General features: G+C 46.2%; 1 non-coding gene across 1 annotated transcript; it reads left to right on the plus strand.

The window, feature by feature from the left end:
* The first annotated feature begins 3,406 nt into the window (after nt 1-3,406).
* Nucleotides 3,407-3,478, plus strand: TRNAC-GCA (transfer RNA cysteine (anticodon GCA)). The gene has a single exon. It is a non-coding gene; the product is annotated as a tRNA-Cys (tRNA).
* Nucleotides 3,479-5,937: the final 2,459 nt, after the last annotated feature.

Below are 5,937 nucleotides of genomic sequence, written 5' to 3' on the forward strand. Positions count from 1 at the left end.
ATTGATACATGCAACAACATGGGCAAATCCGAAAACAGTTATATCGAGTGAAAGAAGCAAGAGAGAAAGAGTGCATATTGTATAATTCCACTTTTATAACCTACTAGAAAATGCAAAGTAATCTATAATAATGGAAAGCAGATCAGAACTTGCTTTGTTCTGCTTGCTCCTGTCAGTGTAGCCCTAGCCATGTCCCTCCACACTGGCAGCATTGGTTTTCATTCCCAGCTTTCGTTTGGCACTCCTAGGACCAGCCTTACCGTCAGTGCTCTGTCTCTGGGAGACCAGCCTTCTGAGTTCCCGAGGTACCAGCACCAGCTGGGCAGCACCACATCCTCACAAGTCTGAGTCCCAACTCTTCAGAGCCCCTCCCTCCAGCTTCTGCATTCTGATAACTGCAACCTCTTTCCTTCTTCTGTCAGCACAGGGAGTGAGAGGTGCTTCCTGGAGTTATTATCTCTGCATTACCTTGCAGTTCTCTCTTTGCTGTTTTATTTCCTCCGCACCTATTTAACCAATTCCCTGTATTAAATTCTCTCTGTTGAACTGCCTAGTGTACTTTCTATTTTCTGACAATATCTTGACTGACACATGATTGACAAATCTCTTTTTCTGATCTATGACTCATCTTTCCACTTTCTGTCTGGAGACTTTTAGTACACAAAAGTTCTTAATTTCAATGAACTAGAATATATCAATCCTTTTCTTTATGGTGTTTATATGTGTCATGATTAAGAAATCCTTCTCCTACTCCAAAGTCATAAAGGTTCTCTCTTATATTTTAAAAGTTTGAAGATTTGTCTGTTATATTTAAGTCTTGAATCCTCCTGGAATTTATTTTGTGTATGGATATCCAATTGTCTTAGCACCATTTATCAGCAAGTCCACCCCCTTCCCCTCTGCCCTACGATGCCACCTCTCTCATATATCAGTTTCTTTCTATAGATAGGTCCATTTCTGGGATCTCTATTCTGCCTTATGGTTATTTGTCTATCCTTGTGCCAACACTACACTGTCTTACAGCCTTAAACTGTAAAAACTTCATATCTGATAGGACTAATTTCCTTGTCCAGCTCTCATTCTTCAGGAAAACACTAGCTATTCCCAGCTCTTTCTTTTCCCACATAACTTTTAACATCAGTGTGTCAAAGACTATAAAAATCACAACCGGGATTTTGACTGCAATTACATTAAACCTATAGGCTAATTTGGGAAGCATTAACATCTTTACAAAATTGTTATTTTGTCCTACCCCAAAACAGAGCCTATCTCTTCATTTAGGTCCCCTTCAGTGTCTTTCAGTGAAGCTTTTAAAATATTTTAAATAAAGGTTCTGTACAGCTTATATTTATTCCTAGGGATCTTGCATTTTTGATACTACTTTTAGTGACATACTTTAAAAGATTTTATTTCTAACACTTCATTATTGTGTATAGGAATTGATTTTTAATAACTTTATCTTGCAATGTATTAAACTTGATAGTTCAAATGATTTGTAGGTGATTTTGTGTTTTCTATTGAGGTAATCATACTATCTATGAACAATAGGTGTTTTGTTCCTCCTGTTCCACTTTTTTAAATCTTAATACATTGCCTCTGGTTTTAGGTACAATGTTAAATGGAAACAACGCTAACAGACATGCTTACCTTGTTTCCAGTTCTCAAGAGAAGCCTTATGATGTTGACCACTGGGTGTGACGATTGGTGGAGGTGTGTTTATTTGTTTTAGAGACGCGCTGCTGGATATTTTTTGAGTCCTGTTTGTTTGTTTTTTTCTAAAGATGTAATTAATTAATTAATTTATTTATTGGCCCTGCCACACTTCTTGCAGGATCTTAGTTCCCCGACTGGGGATTGAACCCAGGCCCAGGCAGTAAAAGCGCTGAGTCCTAACCACTGGGCAGCCAAGTATTTCCTGAGTCCTTTTTTTTTTTTTTTTTGCGTGCGGACCTCTCACTGTTGTGGCCTCTCCCGTTGCGGAGCACAGGCTCTGGACGCACAGGCTCAGCGGCCATGGCTCACGGGCCCAGGCGCTCCGTAGCATGTGGGATCTTCCCGGATCGGGGCACGAACCTGTGTCCCCTGCATTGGCAGGCGGACTCTCAACCAGGGAAGCCCATGAGTCCTTTTTTTAACAAGAGAAGTTTTTATATGGGTATTCTTCTAAGTCTTTCCATGATTTTAAACTTTTCAGTAAGAGAGGGGAACATTCTAAGGGAGCCAGAAGACTGATGAGGGAGAATAGCTGGTGAACAAGTTTCATGAAGTGTGAACTGGCTCATCTCTGGCAAGAAGGAGTCGAACCCAAACGCAGGGGCATGTATTTGCACAAGTTTGGAGAAACAGATGTGAAAATACCAGAAGTGTTCATTTGGCTGGTGGTATCTGAGATATTTTGCATTTATTCCATACTTAGGTATCTTTGCTAATTTTGCTATCTTTACTTCCATCCAACAAATATTTATTGCAGACCTACTTTCATGCTCAATGTTGTGTTAGTCACTGTAGAAAAATAGAGAGATTACCTTTTTACTTTGCAACAATGTAAATAACGTCACTAAATTAAATGGATGGATGATGGGGGGATATTTCCCTTGTCCAGGGTTTCCTTTGCAAGCCCCTGTACATTCCCAACGTTGGTCTCCTGGACACGGATATAACAGGCACTTTCACCACCTTTGGGCAGTTGTCTTTACTCTACACTTTTGAGGTCTACATGGCCTTTAGATCTCCGGGTGGTGTTGGCCAGGGGCTAGGTTCACTCCTTAGAAGCGCAGTGCTATGCCTCAGGCCAGGGGTTCATCCAGCAGAGGCATCCCAGGTCCTGATTCTCAGGGAAGTCCCTGCTGCTCCAGCTGTGCTGACCTTCTGGATTGAGGCCCCTTGGGACAGCTGGGACAGCTTCCTGGGCCCCAGGATGAGGGTTGTGGCCTCTTCGGCAAAAAATTCAAGTAATTTGTCTGGATTCAGTCAAGACCCTGCCAAAAGCCAAGAAGTAGCTGTGATGAGAGGAAAGAAGAGCAGAGAGGATGATTCGGGTAATGGAGCCCCCAGTCCATCCTGCAGGATAGCAGTGAGGGTGGAGAAGAGAGAGCCACAGGCAAGTTGAAAGCAGATGGAGCTTGCTGAGGGAGGAAGGAAGCAGGGGTGGTCCAGCTCTTAGCAACCAGCAGGTGCCTGCCAAGTGGTACCAAGAAAAATGAGACTGCAAGATTGTGAGCAGAGAAGGTTTCTGGGGGCCAAAATTGGGAGGGGGATCTATGGGGAAGAAGAAGCTAGCTTTCTGTAAGGCAAAATTCCCCTATCTCCAGAACTTTCTGAGAATCAATAGAAATTTCCGTGCACAGTGGGTGTGGGCATCTCAACACAGGTGAAAGGGTATTTATTAGATACTCTTAACAAGCAGGGGGATATAGCTCAGTGGTAGAGCATTTGACTGCAGATCAAGAGGTCCCTGGTTCAAATCCAGGTGTCCCCTGAAATAAGCTTTGTTTCAGTACCTACACCAAATGGCACCTTCAGGTGGGCTCTTACTCGGCAGATTGAGGGGTGCAATAATTGGTAAAGGAGGTGGGGGGGGGGGCGGGTAAGAAGGAAGCTTGTCTAGCTCATCTCCTGGGCGGGGGCAATGGAAAGTCCTAGAACCAGAAATGTGTGTCCAGCCAAGATCATGTGGACTCAAGGCTCACCCAAGCACTAGAACTACCTGGGATTGTGGGAATGTAAACATACACTTTCCCTGGGCCCCCTCTCCAGAGATTCAGGTTTTGTTAGGCCTGCAAAGTTTTGCTTTTCAACAGCACGCCTCCTTCTTTTCGTCCACTCATATCACAGAAGCATTAGATGATTTTCCCGCTGCCACATTAGGCATCTGCCGATCTGGGTCATTCTAAAAGCCCTTCTAGGAGAACATCAGTGGCTTTAGATGCCTTGCCATGAATCGGGGGGAGGAGAAGCTGCAGGGCTGCCAGGTGGGAGGGGGTCCAGGCTTGGGGGAAGGAGAAGGTGAGAGGGAACGGGTTTAGCCTGCAGTGGAGCTGTCCTCATGGGCGGATGGAAAATACACAGAAGTGCTGGTGAGGCTACACCGGTGCTTATTAGACAGTTAGAGCAAGCCTGCGCGGTTGAACCACACTGACCCCATCTCGGCAGCTTCATCTCAGGCCGGCAGTCCTACCCCCTCCCCTTCTGCATGACTGAACTTCAGCCTACTCGACAAGGAATGCACCCAAGACAGGTGAGTTCCTTATCGCCTTTTACCCTTAGCCTTCATCTGAGGTGAACACTGGAAGAGTGCCTTTTGTTAACCCAGGTGGTCAATGGTCATGAGATCCCCAGGGGGAGGAACAAACCCTGGTTCCCGTCAGTGTGGACATTCTTCTGCCTCAGTAGTGGGGTTTCAGCTTTGGGCCCTTTAAATCCCCCTGTACCCCTGCGGGCGGTGCAGAGCGCAGCTGCCAATGCTTCAGGATTGCCGTCCGCCAGATCCTACCCTACGTAAGTTATCCACAATAAACTTTGTGTTTGTACTTTATGGAGTCGCCTGCTTCGTGTTTCAGTCTTAAAGTTCCTTCTTGGTTAGAAGGATATTATTCAACATCTCCACCTTCCAACAACACCCTTTCAGGTTTCTACGATTGAAGAAATGCCTTTTTACCTCTGGGCCCTGTGGATTGAGTCTTCGTAGGACAGAAGAGAGGTTGGACAGTTTAGATCTTTGCCAGAAAGCCTCTCTAGCTTCTTGCAGCCCCAGGTGAACTTCTCCAGGGCTGACCCAACCCCGATCCCCATTAACACTTACCTTTAGAGCCTTGCAGATGTCACCTTTCCCATGGGCACGTCCCACCTCACCATGCACAGGCACCACCGTTGGGGGCAATGGGAGCTTTGATGCCTCTTGTATGCTCCGCCCATTACGGAGCACAGGGCAGTGCTTGCAGGAGGCCCCCAGGGCTCCAGTCTCTCCGTCCTGGGCTGCTTCAGCAGGGTCAGCACAGAGCAAAGGATCTAAAGAAAAGGCAGTGAGGGGGCTGTTTGCGGAGCTTGCTGACTGCCGGCGACTGGCCGCTACATACTAGGGGCTTCAAGCCACTTTCAATCGTGAGGCCGTGTGCCACGTCTAGGGGCTACTTCCCTGTCCCCTGCATTCACGCAAGGACCTCAGTCACCAGCCTTGAACAGGGACCCGGAAAATGCACCGTGGACGTCTGCTTCCGGTCTGAGCAGCAGAGACTCACAGAGCCCATGGGGATGAGTGAGCTGTAGCATGTTTCCTCAGGAAGATGAACCAGGTGACCTGCTTTAGAGAGTCTTTCAGTGCTGACCATGGAATATTGGAGGAAGGCTGGCAAAGGCAGTGGTCTCCGTTCTGTTCTCATTGGTGCTCAGTTATTCTTTGTGGCAGCATCTAGATGGTGGACCAGTTGTCTCTTGCAGGAGCTCCTATTTCAGGTCAATAAACCCACATCGTGACCATATGGGGGCGCTTCTGGCTAGTTCACTCCTGCAGTCCACAGACTTCAGGGTATGAGTTTACTGCACTGTTTTATTCCACTTGAAATTCTTATTCTGAATGTCAGGGGACTTCTCACTCCACTCAACCTCTTCATACCCTCAAAAACAATAGTTAAAAGCAAAGAGCTGAAGTCAATCCTGCATCATCCCTGGCAGGTTTTCTCCTCCAAAGCAAGGGAATAATAATAGCCAATAATAATATAGTCATAGTTGCAATAATAGTTGCAATCCGCTTACTTAGATAAAATATTAGCCTAAGAGACATGAGGTTATCACCAACTTCAGGAAAATTAAAAAGATCCAGGTTAGGGACTCGGAAGCTCACCAACCTCCCCAGCTGTCCCCACCAGCACCCTGGGGCTTAATGCACAGATACAAAGCTGAAGAGACACGCTCTGGTGTACGTACTGCATGTGTTTCCAA

Source organism: Phocoena phocoena, chromosome 9 (assembly GCF_963924675.1).
Source record: "Phocoena phocoena chromosome 9, mPhoPho1.1, whole genome shotgun sequence".
NCBI classification, from domain to species: Eukaryota; Metazoa; Chordata; class Mammalia; order Artiodactyla; family Phocoenidae; genus Phocoena; species Phocoena phocoena.